Source organism: Pleurodeles waltl, unplaced genomic scaffold (genome assembly GCF_031143425.1).
Source record: "Pleurodeles waltl isolate 20211129_DDA unplaced genomic scaffold, aPleWal1.hap1.20221129 scaffold_121, whole genome shotgun sequence".
In the NCBI taxonomy this organism is placed as follows: domain Eukaryota; kingdom Metazoa; phylum Chordata; class Amphibia; order Caudata; family Salamandridae; genus Pleurodeles; species Pleurodeles waltl.
Window position 1 is genome coordinate 713173 of NW_027149827.1, and position 19691 is coordinate 732863.

General features: G+C 44.1%; 1 long non-coding RNA gene across 1 annotated transcript in view; it reads right to left on the reverse strand.

Moving 5' to 3' along the window:
- Positions 1-19370, reverse strand: part of LOC138273928 (uncharacterized) — a 78565-nt gene extending 59195 nt beyond the window's left edge. Inside the window, exons 1-2 of the long non-coding RNA XR_011200302.1 lie at positions 18986-19370; positions 791-974 (exon numbers count right to left, since the gene is read on the reverse strand). This is a non-coding gene — a long non-coding RNA (uncharacterized lncRNA). The remainder of the gene's footprint in view (positions 1-790; positions 975-18985) is intronic.
- Between the last annotated feature and the right edge of the window lie 321 nt (positions 19371-19691).

The following is a 19691-nucleotide window of genomic DNA, read 5'->3' on the forward strand; positions in this document are numbered from 1 at the left end:
TTTATGCAAGGAACATACACACTATGAGTAATAAACCTGAATTCTGGATTCAACCAAATAAGAACCATACTCAAATCCCTCAGGGATGTAGAATAGAGCTAGAGTGCGATTTTAAATGCGCCATGGGATGGCACAACAGATAGAATCCCAAAATGGCAATTTAAAGCAAAACAAAAAAATAAAAATGCTAAACTTTAAACTAAAAGAATTATGGAGATAGGGCAACCATGCAGGTAAAGAGTATGTATTTTCTTCAAGCCAACATCAATTGTTTTCCAGTAGTGATTGTATACTTATTGATGAAGCATATTTGCAACAGTAGACCTCGCTTAAGTCCTGACCACCACTACATATACTGTATTTACAGAAAGTGCCAAAAACCTCTGGTTACAGAAATTGCTTTGAAAGTATTGGTGGTTTTGTTTTGCATCTGTGATCCAAATATTTATGTATACCTGTGCCGTCACAACAACTAATACATAACTATGCTATAAAATTTAGTCTGTAGGTTTACTGTTAACTGAATGGTTTTAACTTTGATGTTTATTTCACAGTTTAATGCTAACCAAATTAATCCATATGCATTGGAAACATTTTGCAGGAGACTTCAGAAAGGAACTGAAAGCATGGTTGTTATAACATATCATGATCCACTATTTCTATTGAAAAGACTCTTAGCAGGACATTGCCCGCTAGCCACACATTCTATGTTTTCTTAAGCTTGAAGGAGTACTTGTATCCTTTGCATGCTAGACCACAATTTGTTGCAAAGTTATTTCAAGGCACATACCTGGTTGTGAGTCCTTTACGCCTGGTGGCTTCCTGCATGGATGTAGGACAGTCATTCCATATGAGAACCTCTCAATGAGGGGTGTCAACAGCTATTTTATATTTATGTAGAAAAGCACAGATTCCTGGAACGTAATTAACAGATGGCAATATTGCCAAATGGTTGGCACTCACTTATTCAATCTCTGGAGAAAGGGAAGATAGATTAGAAATATTCAAAATGTACCCGTCACACATCCAGAAATCATAACGTGTTAACCTACTAAGCTCAATATTCCGAGACCTTCAGATATGTGCGTCCTCAAACAAGCATATGCCTCAACGCCCTCAGAAGCAGACTGAAAGCGTACCTTTGATCAACAGACAGGAGTGTCTATCACTAATCTACTTGTATATACATCATTTTTAAAATATTTCCTTTTTCTTTTGGGATATCACATTTTTGGTTACTTTTCTCACAACCCCGAGGGAGTGACATTCAGTGTCAAAACATGTTAATTGTTCAGGTTTTTATTTGCAGGGTTCAATTGAATTTATCAATGAAATAGCTTAAATGATATTTTCAGTAAAATTAACAGTTTAATCAGGTCTTTATAACACAGAGACACTATCGCAGCAGTCCAGTTTCCTGGCTGGCCTCTTGCTGAACCGGAACCACTGCCGCGATCCTCTGGACCCCAGCAACTCCTACTCCGTCCACCTGCCAAATTCATCGCGGCCCTCCTCTGGCACCTTGCCGCGCGTATGTTTTAGAAGGGATCAAAACTGCCTCATAAATTTGAATTTTTGGCTACCCCTTGGAAGCAATATTTTCCTCTACCCAAGACCAAACAGCTCTCTAGTCTCACATTTCTCCAACAAAAAGTCAAAGCAGCACCATAATTCGAAAGGGGAATAATGGTGGGCCAGATGCTGGTCAAATTGTTTCAACAAATGCCCAGGTTGATTTTGCCTCTCTTCAAGCACCTGCAGCTTGAGGGTCATCCCATATTTTGACCTCACTGACACTGAGCGACTCTACGGGTAGGAATTTAATAAACTCTTATAGGAATCAAGGTGAAATAGAATCAGATGGGGAAGAGGTAAAGAATTCCCCAGAAAATATTAGCAACTCATTGGCTAATAAAGGAAATGACTGGGGCTCGATTACTGATTTGTAACTACTGACTATGAGATCTCCCTCTCCTCCACCACCTCTTAATGGAGCCACTAACTTTTTGCAGACTAAAGGTTCCACCCCTCTAGAAGTAAATGTCATTATTAAGAAGTCAATAGCTATTGAATATCCCAAAATGTTGGTCGGTAAAGAGTCCATGGGGGGTTCTCAAAGCTATTCCGGAAGTCAGTAGCAAACTGCCCCGCACTCTACAGAAAAAGTAGCCGTAAGTCCTAGCGCAGGCAGCGGGAGTCTATATAATGAATGGCAGATATGTTCTAAAAAAAGTGCCAAGGTAACTGCATATTCAGCAACTCAAAAAACAACTTAATTAGAATCTGTGGATGTGCCGCATATAGCGCAGATTACTGCAACCAATTATCAGCCCAATTCATCATCACAAGACAAACTGAGCCTAAAGGAGAAGGACCCAATGCTAGCACAATATGATTACCCCACTCTTGAAGAGACCCAGGAGGGTCCTTTAGGCCAAAACAAAGTTTGGGACTTTAAAACTTCACAACTAACTTTGGACGCTTTATCATATCAATCCTCAAAGATGGATGTGCAAGTTGACCTATTGAACATAATGGTGCATTCGGTTGCTGGGATTGACCTAAAATTGGCAAACTTAAATGCTTTGATCCCACAAGCCCAGACCTATGCCGAAACAGAGCATGATCTCATCTGCACGTTAGCCTCAATTCCTGAGGTTATAAACTCCCTGATGACTGATTTTAAAGCTAATCTGACCACCTCAAAAAGTTAAGATATTGACTTAAAGTTAAATAAGGGTGAACAGGTCGGTGTTGGAAACAGTGAAGGGGAAGAAGGGGGTGAAATAAGGGTTGGTAAACAAAAGGTTTGTCATTGTCCTGATAATAAAGGTCTTATAGAGTTACTTAGTATAACAGAAGAGTGAAAATAAGGTTTATCATAGCCATGCTAATGAATGTATCAGTGTCACCAGTAAATGATTTAATAGGAGCACAGGGTGGGCTATCCAACCAACGTCTTCTGCCCCAGTCTTCTTCCTTCACCCTGCCTATAGAAACTCAACTTCAACAGCTATCTAAACCACCAGAAACTAAAAGGCAAAGAAAACAAGCAGAGAAAGGCTAGGAAAAGGTTGAAAGGTCCACTTATCACTAATGAGGCAGATACACAAAATATACCAATTCCTGAAAATACTAATTTTTAAAAAAAGAGGAAAATACTAAGAACTAAAAAATTGGAAGTAGTCTTGTAACGACCAAGTTGTACCCTTTATTCAACATTCAAAAAGGGGGTCTTCCGATTTAGGCTCAAGTGTGTCTACCCCTTGTTTAAAAGTGACTGAGGATGATGTTATATCAGATATGGGGAATCGATGTTGTGGGGAAGTAGAAACCCAGGCGCAACAAGAGGCAGGGTGAAATTATCAAAAAACAGGTCCCGAATTGGAAATCAAGAAAAAGAAGGTCAAAGAGGGAATTGTAGAAGGAAGGCAGATGAAAAAGTTTTAAAAAATAATGCTGTCAGGGCGGCAGGATTATCAAGCCCTCTACATAGCCGATTACGAATGTTAGCATAAGAATAGATCTTGATCATGGCAAATTACCATTGAATGCTAGAGAGTGCCCCTCACATACCTCAGTGCTCAGCAAGGACTGTCCTGTGAAGTAGGTCAGGACCCTGTAGCAGAGGGCTACCAGCAGGAATCAGCCTGGAGTGGAAATAAGTCGATCTTCTTTCCGAGATATCGGACTAGGGGTTCAGAAGACATTAAATAGTGGGAATATACTTAAACTCCTGCAAGCCATACCCCCGCTGGAGAATATACGATCCGTAGACTTAGAATTTTTAACTGGAGAACGAACGCTAAAGAGTCCCCACCAAGAATCCACCTTGGTGACCTGGTCTTCGGCAACTGTTGTCAACAGGGTTCTTAAGGAAAAAAAAGTTTTTATAAATGGAGAATTGAGCTTACAACTCCCCATCTGATCGGCTATCCGGAACCCTTGGTTTCGGTTAGCCACAGGGTAGATCTCACAGGGAAGAGTAAACCCTATTCAATTTTGAGGACAGCAACTGGAAACCTTACACTGACTATTTATCATCCAATAAATTACACGCTAGATAACAGACATGATCCAGGTCAATTAAATACAGGATGGCTTTGAGCGGCTCTCCACCATGATGTGAACCCCTGACAAAATTCCTCGCTATTTAGATTACCTAAAGTTAACTGTCATCATAACTTATTAAAAATCTGCTCCTGGAACATAAACGGGATAAGTGTCAATAGCCAGCAAAAAAATCTATCCCTGCTAAAAGACTTTCAAATAGTGCTTCTTCAGGAGACCTAGGCAATAAATCCTTTCACAACTGATGGCTCTTAGGGTTTTTTCTCCCCAGCCTATAAGGAAGATATTTGGGTGGCCGAAGGGGGTCTGGCGACCCTTATAGCAGTTGGGCTGAGAGTAACCTGTCAAGAATACCATGCTGATATTTTGGTAATAAAACTCCTAGATTGGCATAAGACGTTAGGTAGAACGATGTGGGTAATAAATGTTTACATACACCCAGAAGCCCGCTCCAAGAAGCTATTGTCCTCTAAACTTGTGGAATTAGTATTGATAGGGATGCAAGAATCTGATGCCCCGGAGCTACTAATAGCAGGAGATTTTAACATGAAGTTATTGCAACCATATGATAGAGAGGAACAGATAGTAAATCAGGATTTTATATGGTCTGTTCCACGACAAACATTGGGGAGTCAAGTTAGGGGCGGGGGAAAGGCTAAAGTGGTTGCTTTCGTTAAAGATCTGGCGGCGTCCAGCCTCAGAATCTTGAATGGGAGATACCAACTGGACACCCCTCCTCCTTCCTATGTTTTGGGATTTCAGTCAGTAATTGATTATGCAATAGTTACTCTGCCACTTTTGCCGTTTATCGCATCCTAAGGACAGATTTAAGTGACCACGGCTTGCAAAGTATAGAGATGAATTAAAGTGTTCCTACGTATAAACCAGCTATTACCTCTCCTAGTAACCTCATCTCAATCAATTACAATAAGCTTCGGTGGCATGGGGATTCAATCGAACCTATTGGGAAAACTTCAGAGGAGCTTTTTAACCAAATTAGGTGTGATTTAACCGATGAAACAATAAGTCTACGGTCATTATTCCTGGAGAAATTTGCAGCTAGATTTCTCTCTGACCCCCTCCCCGTATATCTCATTTGCACTATGAGTTAGAGAAGGAAATAAATAGAAATATAATGAAAATAACAGTGGTCACTGCATTGTGGAGGAAAAAGAGGAACCGGTTATCAAGATTAGCTAAAAAGCACTTTAATGAGCCTGGTACACAAAAAGACTTAAAAGTCATAAATAGTCAATATCGTAAACTGATATTGGAAGAAAAATAAAGAAAAGGCAAGATTTTGGGGCAAAGGCCCATTTACTAAGCAAACAAAAGAACTCTCAGGACTTCTGGAAAATGATTAATAACCTAAACAGGTCACCTACAATTATACCAAGTTCAGATATCTATGAGCTATCTTGGTATGATTTTCTAATGATAAACTAAAGAAGAGGCGCTTTGCACAGGGAGTCTATTAGTGACTCATGGGCTGCAATCAGATGAAAATGTAGTCAGTTATAGATCTACGGATGATAATGATCAACTGTTCTCCGTTCCTCAGATAAAACTTACTGATAAAAGCAGGCAGAACAGGGCCCCAGGCCCAAATGGGATCCCAAATGCTTTATATAAAACCAACCCGGGATTCTGGGCAGAGGGGTTGGCCATGATCTAGAATAGTGCATCGGAGCATGAAACTATCCCATGCTCCTGGAAAGGTGCCATTATGCACCTGATTTTTTAAACTAGTTGATCGTTCCAACCCTGAGAATTATCGGCTAATCACTAACTGACACTGAGGCTAAATACTGTGCGGGCGGCCCTCTTGGGAGTTCTACAGACGTGGGATGCTCAAAAAAATATTATTCCAATCAATCTATCAGTCAGGATTTATAAAGGGGGCTGGAACAGCAGTAAACATCCTATCCTGCACAATTATAAATTTAAACAAAGAAAACAGCCTCTGTATGTATGTTTTGTGGATTTTAAATCTGCCTTTGACTCGGCACAGTGTAGCCTGCTGTGGGCAAAATTAAACTCCTGGGGTATCCCTCCAAAATTATTAAAAGCAGTGCAGATGCTGTATTCTGACATGGATTAGAGTGAAAATTGGGGATGGTACCTTTCTATCAAGGAAGGTGGGGACTGAACGTGGTCTTAAACGAGGCTGCATCCGCACGCCCTATCTTTTCAATCTTTATCAGATCTGTCCTATATATTAAAATGGGGTAAAGGCGCACCCCCCAAAGATTGGGGATCTCTTCATCTCAAATCTGCTTTACACTGACGATGTTGTCCTTTTAAATTACACGAACACTGGATTACAGCGTTTGGTAATGAAATTGGCAGATTTTCCATCATAAAATGGGTTAGCTATAAATGAGAAGAAAACAGACAATATAAATAAGCAGCAAAAGACAGAAAAAATATAAGTGGTACCTTCAAGGCTCAAAACTTGGACAAGTCAAATTATATAGATACTTGGAGGTACTATTAGAGGAGAGGGGGTCATTTTCCCCCCAGATAACTGATTTAGTATGAAAAGGAAATAACTGGTTGCTTGCTTTTCATTCCTTATTAAGAGTGTTAGAGGGCCCCAGTTACAAACTTCTGTTACAAGTGATAGCCGCCAAGTTAATTTCAAGTGTTACTTCCGGTAGCAAAGCCCTGAGGGGTAGGGATGCAATCACCCTGAATGGGATTATTGGGAACGTTTTTAGATTGCTTTTCCATCTTCCCAAGCAAGCATCTCAGGCCCAAATTAGGCTGGAGTTTCGGTGTGTGAATCAAGTGATTGCAAGTCAGGGGGCCTATATTAAACTTTGGAAAAGAGTTCAACTTGCAAACGAAAATGGAAGTAAAGCTCTTTGGAAAGAGCTAAATATGGAACTAAGATACTCCTCACTGTTATATTTGGACCAGTCCTTGGATGATCTGGGTGCCCGTTCATTATGGGATCAGAGTTTGCCAGTGGCCGCTTTAAAAAAAAGTATTAACGGTATGGTAAAGAAAAAGACCCTGGTTGTGGATCAGAGTCTCCTTGCAGGTAGATCTCATTCTTGGTTTATAATTAAGGAATATAAAATGCTAAAATGCCAGGTGTATCAGGACCGGGGTTGGTCAAAAAAAATATAAAATATATTTATTAAATATAGGTATGGTCAACTTCCAGGAGGTCAAGATTTTGCACAAAGGGCAAGTGCAGGATTAACATCATCTTGCTCTCTATGTGGAAGCGGAGTAGGGGGTCTGTTACACCTGATTTGTATATGCCAAAGCTTAGGGCAAGAATGAAGAAGGTACCTCAAGGTTATGTTCAATCAGAAACTCATACATACTTGTAGGCAGGCTGTGATTGCCTGTTTTAATTCCTCACATTCTTCATTGAATGTTAGGTTAGTAAAGTTTCTAAGTCAGGCCTCGAAAAAACAGGAAGTTCAGAGTACGCTAAAATCAGTAGTGGATGCGGAACTAGTTTGAGTTCTGGTCTTTAGATTTATAACTGAGAAGATGCCAGCTGACATACAGAGTTTGCTAGTCAATAAGGTCTTAGCCAATGAGAGAATGGTATGGTAGGACTTTGTTTTCCTTTCTTTTTTAATTCAATTAACAGTGGACTGTTTTAAGGAGATTAATATGTTTTATATGTATTAACAAAATGTAATGGAATTTTATTTAAGGTCTTAAAATTTCTATAAGACTATTTTTAAATTGTACTAATTCATATCATGGCCTGTGTAAAGATTTTAACTAAGGATGTGTTTTGCACAAGCACCTTAGGTCCTTGCTTCAAAAGGTTTTAGTTGGGTAGTTATGACAAACAAATATATTATTAAAAAAGTATAAATTATCACTGATTCACACATTTGCATTTCAAAGTGTAGGTGCTTACTATGAATGTATTTTAGACAATTGCTTACTGCTGATGTTTACATTGTTATGGTTTTAATTAACTAAACAATAAAGGTTGACTTGGTCTTAATAGAAGTGATGGCTTTTTCCATTCAAAATAACTGTGGATTTGTCAATATCGAGTAACAAAACATTGCCCAGTCAAAGAATAGCTTCCAGAGTATGAGCTATTACAATAGCGAGGAAGTGAGCAAACAGACTATATTTTTTTGTTAATTTCCATATTTTTCCACATTGTAACGAAACAAACATTCAACAGCATGAATCACTCCCCAGGTCATGATTTACTATTCTTAACTCCACATCTACATATCTTTAAAGTAGACAAATCTTAAAGATCTTCAGTTTTGGCAACAAAACTGAAGCCCCTGTAACAGCCCTTGATTGCCAGACTAAGACTTGGCAGAGATGTACAGTTCCTTTTAGTACTGTGAGATGCTTGTTTTCACAATTAAATCAGAGACTGCTTTTATTATGGGATGCACCTTACAATGTGACTGAGATGTACTTTAAAGACAGTGTCTTTATTGAATCTCATACATTTCATGTGCAGCACAATTTCAGAGTGGTTGGGTGAAGAGGTTGCAACTGCCCTTTTTGAGCTAGTCCAGTGAGCCACACCTCAATCATGTTTGTCTGTTTTTTTCAGCTCACAGGAAGTAATTACACTCCAATGCATGGAGTCCTTTTTTATCTGAAAAGTACACTCATTAATAACACCTTCAATTCCACATCATACATACATTGTAAATAGGAAGCAATGCCTTCTTGTATTTGTGGTGCAGTAAGCTTTTTTGTAAAGGCCTTTGTGATGACTTGGTACAAGTTTTTGCTTTTTTAGGGTTTACATCACAAGACTGCCTCAACCAAAATTGGTCTGATGTGTCTTGCAAGATCTCAACTTCTTATATTTTACATGCATTAGATACAGAAAACAATGTGTTGTGTTTTGCACTGCTGCGGCTTTTTTTGAGCGACTTGATCTTGAGTTGACAGGTGTTGCTTCTTTGTTCTGTTCTAGTTGTCACTATTTCACTCTCCTAGCACCCGCCCTCCTTGCTGCAGTTCAGGCAGGCACCTTATAGGCACCCTGTTTTTGTTTTTTTAGAGTTAGGAGCCAGCATTTTATAAACATCCTCTGTCTCTGGTAAGGGGACCAGTATTTCTACTGCAAAGCCCTCACTCCTGCGTATTCCACTATCACCATCATTACTTTTGGAACCTTTGCCCCCAAGATTAGCATCACTATCATTACCGCTGAGGACCACTGTTAGAATAACGACCACTGTTACCACCAACATCACCAACCATAGTGACCATTCTATCCACCACTCAGCCCCTGTTTGAGTGGTGCATTTTACAGTGTTTAGGTATGAGAGAATGATTGCGACCAGTTCAAGCACCAACACTTCCTGTCTAGCCCTCAATGCCCTGCATATTGCTTTACCACCATTAACATCAATGTAACCACCACTGTTATTGATGCCACCTCTACAAGCGCCAGGAGCACCATCACCACCAATTTCACTATCTTCATAACTGCAACCATGCCATGTTTGGGCGTGTTTGTGTTTAAGAGTACAGTGTGTTTGACAGTGTTGAGAATACATGTGTAACTGAAAGTGCAATCCGGGCATGTGTTTGAAAGACTGAATTTATATAACATATAGCTGCTGGCTTTTTAGGACTGGTCTAGAGAGTCAGCTTTAGCTTCGTCTTAAGCAGATTACTGTATCAAATATATTATATTGTCACCCCACCAGACACTATAGACAGTGTGGGGGGCAGATCATCCCACTCCAGCCATTGCCTGTTATTCAATGCCAAATGCATTTTGTATCAGCTCACTGGAGATCCTTTCTGTAGTTGGCTGGCCAGGCAGTATAAATTAAATTTTGGCTTTTTGTTACAATGCTTGCTGTGTTCCCACATCGGGAAGAGGCTGGCACTCACAAAGGATTTTGCATTGGTCTGTCAACATCTGTTCTACAGTGTCATTCTTGTTTCAGTTTATCCTTGATAGCGCCTTTAAGATTATTATTGTAGAGGGGGGGGCGTGACCAACAAGATAGCCAACCGGCTCCTCTGAGCAAGAGCTCCCAGAGCCAGCCACAGAATCCTGCAGTATCCTGCGGTTCTGGAGCCTCATGGACACCGCGATCCACATGTGTGAAGAGGAGAGATGAGGAGAAGCAGCACTGGAGAGGGATAGGCCCGGGGACTCTCTCTCTCTCCCTCCCCAGCAGCTCGGTGCAGGCCAGCAGATTGGGCCTTGGCCCCAAGATGGCAGGTGCAGCATATCACACCCTTTGTGCCTGAGGCTGCTGCAGGCCCTGGATGGCATCCCTGGAGCCGGAGAGAGGTGCAACTGGAGAAGAGAGGTGAGCCTCTGCCTGTGACTCTGATGAGAGGGGGCTGTGCAGAGGGCTGCTGGAGGCGCTGGATGTTGGCCGGGGGCTGCCTAATGCTGATTGGCTGTGACTGTATATTTCAGACACGTAGCAGGCCTGCTTGGAGTACTGCTGATCCTGGCCTGTCACTTTTCTTGTGCTGGATGCACCTGGCCCCACACGGGCAGAGGGGATAACTGGCACGGCTCAGTCACTGTCTGGACTCTGCTGCATGGATGGATGTGATTGAGGGGCCTACTAGGGACTGTGGTGACGAGAGGCTTGAGGGTCGGGAGTCCACCTCACTCCCCCCAAAAAGAGCCGAGGGCGCAGTGGTAGAAGACAGACTGGTCCCCCTACAGTTGCTGGGGGATTGACCTGGGGGCTACCAGATGCAGTGAAGAGGCAAGGCCTACATTGGGGCTGGATAGGAGTGCACTGACTGGGCCTGGACCCATACGGAGGGCCAAGAGAGGTAGGCCAAATAACTATGGGGAACGACTGAGGTGACCTAGACTGCTGCGGAGTGGACTTGCCCGCTTTCCCCTACCTGGTCGCCACTAATGGAGCAGCCACTACAGAGGCCTATGTGAGCTACTGGGGGGGGGGGGCGGTGGGGGACCCAGAAACAGATTGATGTTAGGTCTGACACTGGGGCGCCCAAGTGTACCTGGCTGCTGCCTGGTTACAACCCATCAGGTCCTTGACATGCTTGTTGACTGGTGTGCTCCGTGAAGTGGCACTGAAGGTAACCTGCAGGCGCAAGGCAGTGGTGGGTGCCCGTCCTCCCTGTTGAGGATCTGAAAGGCATACTCTGTCCCGGAAGAGTGCTGGTGGGGGGGTAGTGCCAGTAGAACAGAGAGGAATACCTGAGGACGGCGGATTACCACTGTGGACGGGGTTTTGCTCTCCCATCTGCATTTTCAGTGGGGCACTGTCGAGTGAGGTGGCAGCCTGCACTGGCGGCATCTGCAGGATAAGTGATTTAACGGGGCTCCACCTACAAATGGTCCCGAGCTGGGTGCATTGCTGTGTTGGAGAGGTCCCCTGGTCACCATGCTGAGGTGTGCTGGTGGACTGTGATGCTGCGGGAATGCACCTGCTGTGCGGGTCCCACTACATGTGTAACAGCTGGATTCGAAGAGAAGGGAGCTTCCTACCATCTGCCTGACCCATGTCCATGCCTGAGTGCTGGGAGAGTCCCACTGACATTGATCTGCTGCACTTCCCGGCGCCATGGGTAAGGACAGGATGGCTAAAGGCACCCAGCAGACTAGAATGAAACAGTTCACTACACCAGGCGTGAGTGAGGGCTCACAGCCTGGGCAGGGCATCAGGAGTTGCCCGCAAGCCCTCTGGGGCCTAGATCCTGGTGGCAATTGAGGCCCTGGACAGGCGGTACAGGAGAAGATTGCAGCCATGGCAGTTGATGTAAATTGAGGACGCATCTGTGTGCGGTGGCAGAAAGATCTATCGCCACTGAACAACAGGTGACTACAATGCAGACAGACCTAGACGCCCTGAAATCTACCATGGCCACCCTGGAGCTTAGGTTGAGCAGGCTGGAAGTGAGGATGGAAGATGCAAAGGGGAGGTCCCGTAGGTGCAATTTGAGATTTGTGGGGTTCCCTGAGGAAGTAGAGGGAACCGCCCCGGAATCATTTCTTGAAGACTAGATTAAGAGGTCACTCCCTGCAGTACAATTGTCGCCGGTGTTTGAGGTGGTGAGGACGCACAGGGCCCTGGTCCGTCTGCGCCACTCAGCGCCCCCTCGTGGATGATCATTGCTATGATTCTCAAATACAGAGATCAAGATACTATACTGCAGGAAACACGTAAGTACAGGGACCCGGCCTACAAGAATCACACCATACATATTTTCCCCAGACTACATCAGGTCGGTCCAACTCCAAAGACAGTCCTTTACTGGAGTTAAGCAGAAGCTGAAAGCGATGGATCTTACATATGTGCTGCTGTACCCTGCTAAACTGAAGGTGCTCCATGCCGGCCGCTCACATTTTTTCCAAACATCAGAGGCTGTATGGGACTGGCTGGAGCTCAGGAGGCAAGTGTGTCCCGGCAACCCCCTCTGGGAGGACAAGCAGAGAGGCCAGGAGGCAAGCAGACTACAGTACGGAGAAGGAGTAAGCGCCGGCATCACACGAGCTCTGACGCTAAAGGGATAGTCCGCCTAGATGGTACTCTGAGTTTGGAACAGTTGCGGCAAGAGACAGAGGAAGCCAGGCTGCTGGTGAAGACCACAACGTCTGTGGTGCCCTTGCAGTCTGGGTCACTTCGGAGAGAGGATGCCCAGCTTTGGAGCAGGAGGATGCCCGGATGTAATGTATGAAGCCCTTATTGTGCCCTGCCAAGGTGTTGGAGGCTGGCCAGTGTGCCTGGGTGATTCCCCAAGACAAATGAGTAACATTTAAAATGAAGGACTGTAATGTGCTGTTTATTGGGCCTTTCCCTCCCCCTCTCAGTGTGAGATGTTGTGATTGTCTCTGATCCTTTGTGGGTTCAGGGGTAATTTTGACTTTCCTCTCTCCCCTTCTTCCTCCTTCTGGCCTTTTTGTTCTGCCTGGGGTTGCTGGGGAAACGGGACTGCTTTACAGTTGGGGCCATGGCTGCATGAGGTGACTACTCCCTTCCTGTTTCTTTTATACTGTTCTTCTCTCGCTTGCTCCATTACTACTCCTTTTTTTCTCTTCCCTTAACTACAGTTATTGTTGTGCTAGCAGTGGGAGGGTGCAAGTGTGAACTAGGTGCACATAGGGGTGTTCTGGAGAGATTGGTCTGTACACGACCATATGACACCTCAACTTCTGATGGGAGGTGAAGGACAATCTGGTATGCTGCCTTTCCTTAGGCCAGATGGTTCCATATACAAGTTGGGGAGACAAGTTGGGTCAGTGGTGTTTACCCGGTTTGGGATGTGGTTGGTTGGGCTTTGCTGTTTGTTGTACGAAATTGGCTGATAATACACTTTGTGCACATGGATGTTGTGTTGAAGCTTACAGGGGGGAGCTGTATCCTTTCTTGCCTCTTGGTCGGGCGGCGGGTGCTGGGGCGGGCCTGGGACGGGGGAGGGGGGGGGAGGCTGTGGACCAAAATATACAGGGATGTGTGATCTAATATGCTTTCTCACGTGGAATGAGAGGGGACTGAATTCCTTTGTCAAGCGCTATAGAGTACATACATCTCTCAGGTGGGTCAGAGTGCACATTGCTTTCTTGCAGGAGCCTCACCTCTTAGATGCTGAAGCCCAAAAGTTATTTTTTTTTAAAGTGGAGGAGACCGCTCTACTCCTTCACATATTACTCTTATGCTAGTGGGAGTCTCGATCTGGGTTGCCCCCAGGGTACCACTGCAATTAAGAGGACAGGTAGCAGGCAGATATGTGCTGCTCCATGGGATACGCGATGGACGAGCGATATGTCTATTAAACGTTTATGCCCCTAGACGGACGATGATGGGTTCTTCAGGAACCTAGAACAAGAGCTTCTGCCCTACATTGGGCTCACCATAATTTGGGCTGGGTACTTCAACTGCGTCCTTGATGGCAATTGGGATAGAAGCCTGCCCAGGCAGGGCACCAAGCCCTGAATGTCAGCTAGACTTTGAGAGACCATGGACAGACTGCTCTTTGTGCATGTTTGGAGAGAGCTTCACCCTATATCTAGGGTGTACTCGTGCTACACACCTACTCATCAGGCAGACAGCAGACTGGACCATTGTCTATTGGCAAACAACAGTAATTTAAATGTTAGGAGGGCAGTCTATCAGGTGCAGTTCCTGTTGGATCAAGCCCATCACTGATTGGACTTGAGACACCTGATCTCCTGCAAGTGGGCCTGTCATGAGAGACCACTTTTTTCCATTATCTGGGGATGTGGGTGACCCATTTTCCTAAGCTGCAATATGAGCTGAATATGGGCAATGTACTGGATGGCCTCAAAGTTTCTATTCAATTATGGAATACCCCCTGCTCTCTGTAATGGGCAGAGTCACACTAAGCAAAATGATCCTGCTCCCCTGCTGTCTATGTGTAATGCGGGACTCGTTCTGAGTTGCCAATATCCATGTTTCGCCAAATTGATAAGCTATAATATCTTTGATATAGGCTGGAAGGAGATGTAAAGTCTGCCTTGTGGTCTTGAAACTAGATTTAGTGGAGGGGGACTGGGGCGCCCATATCTCCATCTGTATTACATGGCAGGCCTGCTCCGAAGGGCAGCATTGTGGTGCGACACACCACTAATGGGAGAAGAAGCTGCTGGAGCGCTCCGTGCACTTACCAGAGCTCCCTGCACAGCTTATGTGAGGGCTCCAGACTCCCAGCAGATGTCCCCTTTGGGGTATCACAGCTCACCCGGACATGGGAGCGGGCAGTTACACGAGTGCTGCAGTGGGCACCCTATGCACGCCTCCTACATATTTGGTGGCTGCACCCCTTTGCGCAATAGATGTTTCAAGGTGGAGGGCAGGTGGCTGCAACAGGGCAGGAGATTTATATCAAAATGGCGCTTTTGTAACTCTGGAAGAGGCCGGGCCCTTTTTGGTATTGGCCAGGGACAATTCCTACAGTACGCCAGCATATCACAGACAGTTCGGAGATTTAGGTATCCTTCCCGGAGGAATCGGTTGAGTAATCAGTTGCAGACAATACTAGACCTAGGCTCCGATAGGGGGATCTTATCCCATCTATATGCTGCCATTAAAAGAGAGAGACAGCTGTGTCAATGACACGCAGTGTGGGACGCAGACCTGGAAATGCCGCACACGGACATGGAGTGTACTAAGGCCTGGGCACTGGTACGGGAAGGGTCTATCAGTGCCAGATTTAAGCTGGTGTAATTTTATTATCTACATAGAACGTACTTGACAGTGACTTCACCGAAAAACCAGTCGCATATGGACAGTTGTGCACGCTGTGGCACATCTCCTGCTGGATTCGGACATTTTGGCATGCGATAGCGCAGGTACAGAAAAAAAATAACAGCAGTTAGACTGGAATTGACTATGAGACATTGCTTGTTGGGACTGCTACCCCTTCCCAAAAAGGGTTGCAAAATGGCATACCGGTTTGCGCAGTTGGGGTTGGTTCTTGGGAGGCAACATCGCTATTCACTGGGCCAGTCCAACCTCCTCAACGTGGGACAAATGGCTAACTGATCTCTTGGAATGAGCAACAGCTGAGGAGTGCAGGCTTTGTGTGGTCTGCATGGACGACTATGCAGAGCGTGATCTGGAGGTCTGGGTTTGCATGATGGAACAACTGAGGGGGGTGGGGACTGAAGAAGAGGTGACAGATGGGTTGCTGAATGAGTATCTACACAACTCGAATGTTGATCGCTCCTCTGACGACTCAGATTAATGGGAGTGCAGAGGAGGAGGGTAGCAGTCACGACAGTGTGTGACAGTTGACCCTGGCTGCGGAGTGAATGGATAACATGGGTTGTTGGCAGCTGCTGGTTGACCGCCCAGACCGTGTGTGTGTGCCCCCCTTCGCCTCTCCCCCTTTGAGCGCCTTGATTTCTAAGTTTGACAGTTCCTCACATTCCTCTGTCCTCCCGCCTCCTTTGCCCCCCTTGCTGTTTAGACTGCTGGAGGTTCAACTGTTCTCTCTAGCTCCTCTGCTAATGGAATTGTAAGATAGTATATTGCAAGCAACTGCCATACTATTGTTGTTGACTATTGTTCAGCACTGGTGGGGTCTTCTGTATTGCTTATATAAAATTTGAATAACCAAATATGCAACAAAAAAAAAAAAAAAAAAAAAAGAAGATTGTCCAAGCATGTTCACAACAACACTCCCAGCCTCTTCCATTCCTCATTGCTGGATGACTTCTCACCAGAGCAGCGGTGGTGGGTAACTGTGGGCACACGCTATGCAGTCCCCAGGTACTACTAAACCGCACCGCCAGTACTTACACCACCATTTACAATATGATTATGACTCCTTACCACCACGACAATTAGTAATATCATTGCTACGCCTTCAATTACCTTCCCCTCCAATATCACTTCCATTAACACCACCAGTTAAAGGCAAAACCTGTTTGTTTTGCCAGTGCTTGATTTTACTATCAACATTTAACCAGTCTATTTTTTCCACAAGAATAGAATGACATGGCTAAAATAATGAAAACATTATTAAACAGATTATATGCTAAAATTGATATGAACCATTTAAGAGCTAAGAAATAAAACAGGAAAGAATGTTCTTATACATAGGTTATGTTGGACATACAGCTGAAAGAGGTCCTGTCACAACAACTAGTGATATTCAGGACACATTCTCCCTTTTACCAGTGTCAGAAATAATTGCCAGATAGAATTATACCTGTAGCAGTTAAAGAAACGTTTTCTAGAAACTAGTGTGTGGTTTTCTGAACTGCGCAATCTAAGAAAAATCCAATTTAAAAAGCAAGAATTTTAATGAAAATTGGTCTGCCCACAAAAAGTGTTTGAGAATGCAATTTTGTTAGCATTTATGATGCTGTGTGTAAATGCTTCATTTGTTTCCCCTTAGCGCTCCACAGTCTTTTGTTAATGAGCGCTGTCACTTAGTCATTCATTCATTCTGTGCCACCTGGTTGATGCAAAACTGTAGTCCTACTTCTGTCTTTGTGTAGTGTCCCAGTTTTTGGTTTTCACAATCTGGTCACCACATGAACCCACCGTTATCTTCAGGTTCAATTGATGAAAAACGAAGAATATGTCCAGAGGTGAAATATAAGCTCTTGCTATTCATGACACTAATCAAAATTGTGATAAGTCTTATATTTCACCTAGACCCCAATTACTCTGGCCACCAAGGGGGGGGGGGGGGGCAATTTTATCACCCCTAATATTGTCCAACATTGAAAAGTGTAAAGAATAGCACCAAAATACGATTATTGCTTGAACATGGGCCATACAATTCATATGTTTGTGACTGTAAATGGGGCCTTGGCCAGCACCCCTCACTGAACTGCAAGGTTACGTGAGACCTCTAGACAGTGTTAGGGGCATGGCCTGGTCAGTGAGACTGCGGGATTCAGATTTTCCAACAATCATGAAGGTATTTAATGTTAAAGGTGCAAGAGAGGGGCTTAAGGGGCGGTGAAAAGGGACAATAATGCCGAGTAGTATGGTAAGTAAAAGGAACACAAGCTTCGTAAAATTAAAAACACCCTTTTTGACAATTTCGAAAGAGGGAGAGCGTGTGTGTCTTGAGCATGCATATATGTAAAAATATCAGGTGAAATCCGATGTACACCTCACCATACCAAACAAAGCAAAGCACGTGTACCCAACTATCAGAAAATCTATGTTTGGGGGTGTAGCGCCCCAAGCCCACCGAGGGAGGCAAGGCCCCCCAAGTACTGTGCTTAATCCAGGTGGTTTCCAACGTCTATTGCTGGAAATCAATGGGGAAGGTGTGGGTATTTCTTTCTGGGGCCCTTCTGCGGTCTCTGTCCTTTAGAAACGGAATAAACTTGGTGGCGAATTGCCATTAAGAACCATTAAAGACCGGCCTCGCTTCTCGTGCATCTGTACGGTCAGACTGGCCTACAGAGGAATAAGGCAATGCCACATGGGCGCCGCTAGTCCCATAGGGCAGCGTGTGGGCCTTCTTTACGGTTCACTGATCAACATTCAGTTTACTTCCCTGATATGCCACAAAGGTTTCCTGTAGCAAGCTCACACCCATGCTCCCACCTAAACCCTGCAAAACACTTACACAGCATGTCCTTGCAAACTCAAAACTGCCCCACTTTGATAACATGGGCCACGTGTTAGTTATCTAATTCACGAATGTGTTCCACGTGTTTTGTGCTAAGGCCCATTTTCTGTTGCAGTCCGACTCTGGTGTCTGAATCTTATGTTTGTATGACTGCGCATTTGTCAGCTCAAGGGCACTATTATGTAGCTTAATTTTGCTAACAGCTAAAAACAAGAATTAGGTCAGGTTTTACTGTTTTGACGGAGGACATATATCTTGGCACACGAGCGCGAGACAGTCAGCAAGAGTAGACAAAAAGAACTAAAGTTATAAAGTAGCCTCTCGTGCAGTTTAATGTATCCACTCAGGGGAAGGGAAGGATACTTGCAGGTAGTAGCAGCATTCGGCCAGAGACGATTTCCCAGCCGAGCTTCATAACCCAACCCTAAAAAGAGGGTAAATGGCACGTCAGCTGATGGTGCTAATGCAGTTGTAAAAATAGAATAAGTGTACAATATCGTCGAATAAAATAACACAGGCCGAGTCAAACATCGTGATGGATGAAGTAAATGGGCGAAGTAAAAGTGCAATGCAACACAGTTAATATTAACCAGGAGGGCGCACGCAAGGGTTTCCAAAACGAATGTCAGGGAGTTTCTATGTTAAATAGGTTCCACATACGTCAAATCCAGGCTGGTAAGGTATGCTCCGAGGCACCCAAAGTAGCATTTCCAATGTGAAAGAGCATGATGTACATGAAAGCAAAACAGTCATAATAAATTATTCTTACATATCGCTTCTAGCGCTGCAAACGACAAACACCAATTTAATGAATCGAAATAACCGACCTTCGGACTCCTGACATACAGAACATGTTGGTCAGCAGCAAACATTACATTACCTCAATACTCAGTGCAGAACAGGTGGTAAATTGTCTTTCAGACTTATAAATGCGCCGCTCTATTGGCGGTAAACCGACAGCCCCCACAAGCGTGAAGCAAAACGTAGCTTTTTCCAGGTCCCCAACTGAGTGCAAAGCGATCAACGTTTCACTCAGACCGCACCCCGCGCAGAAACAATTTACGAGCCTCTCCTAGACCAGAGCGAAGTTCAATTAACAGGTTCCAAGCCTCTACAACTGGAAACCAAAGAAAAGAGTTGGTCAACGTTCTGATTTTGTTTTCCTCGGCCACTCATATAGAAAGACGAATTTTCTGGATGTTCTGTTAACTGAAAGGGTGAACAAGACATTCATAGAGAAGAGCTTCCGACTAATGAAACTTACAAAAGAAGAAGAAAAAAAAAAAAAAGCCTTAAAGACGCCGACGATTTAAAGACTTGCCTAATTTGAATAATTAATGCTAGTTAGCTTTGTAAGAGGCCGACAGTTTGAATTTTTTTTTAAGGCTCTTCTTCTTTACTATTGGCTGTGCAGGCATTAACGTCATTATCTGCAAGCAGGGATTGTGGGATTTTTGTGGCTATAAAAGCAGCAGGCGTAGTACCGTCGCTGTCTTTGTTGTTTGTCAGACGTGGGGGTTGATAGATTTTATGTTCTATTATTATTATAATAGAAAAAAGAAACTTTAATGTTTTTTAGGGAGTTC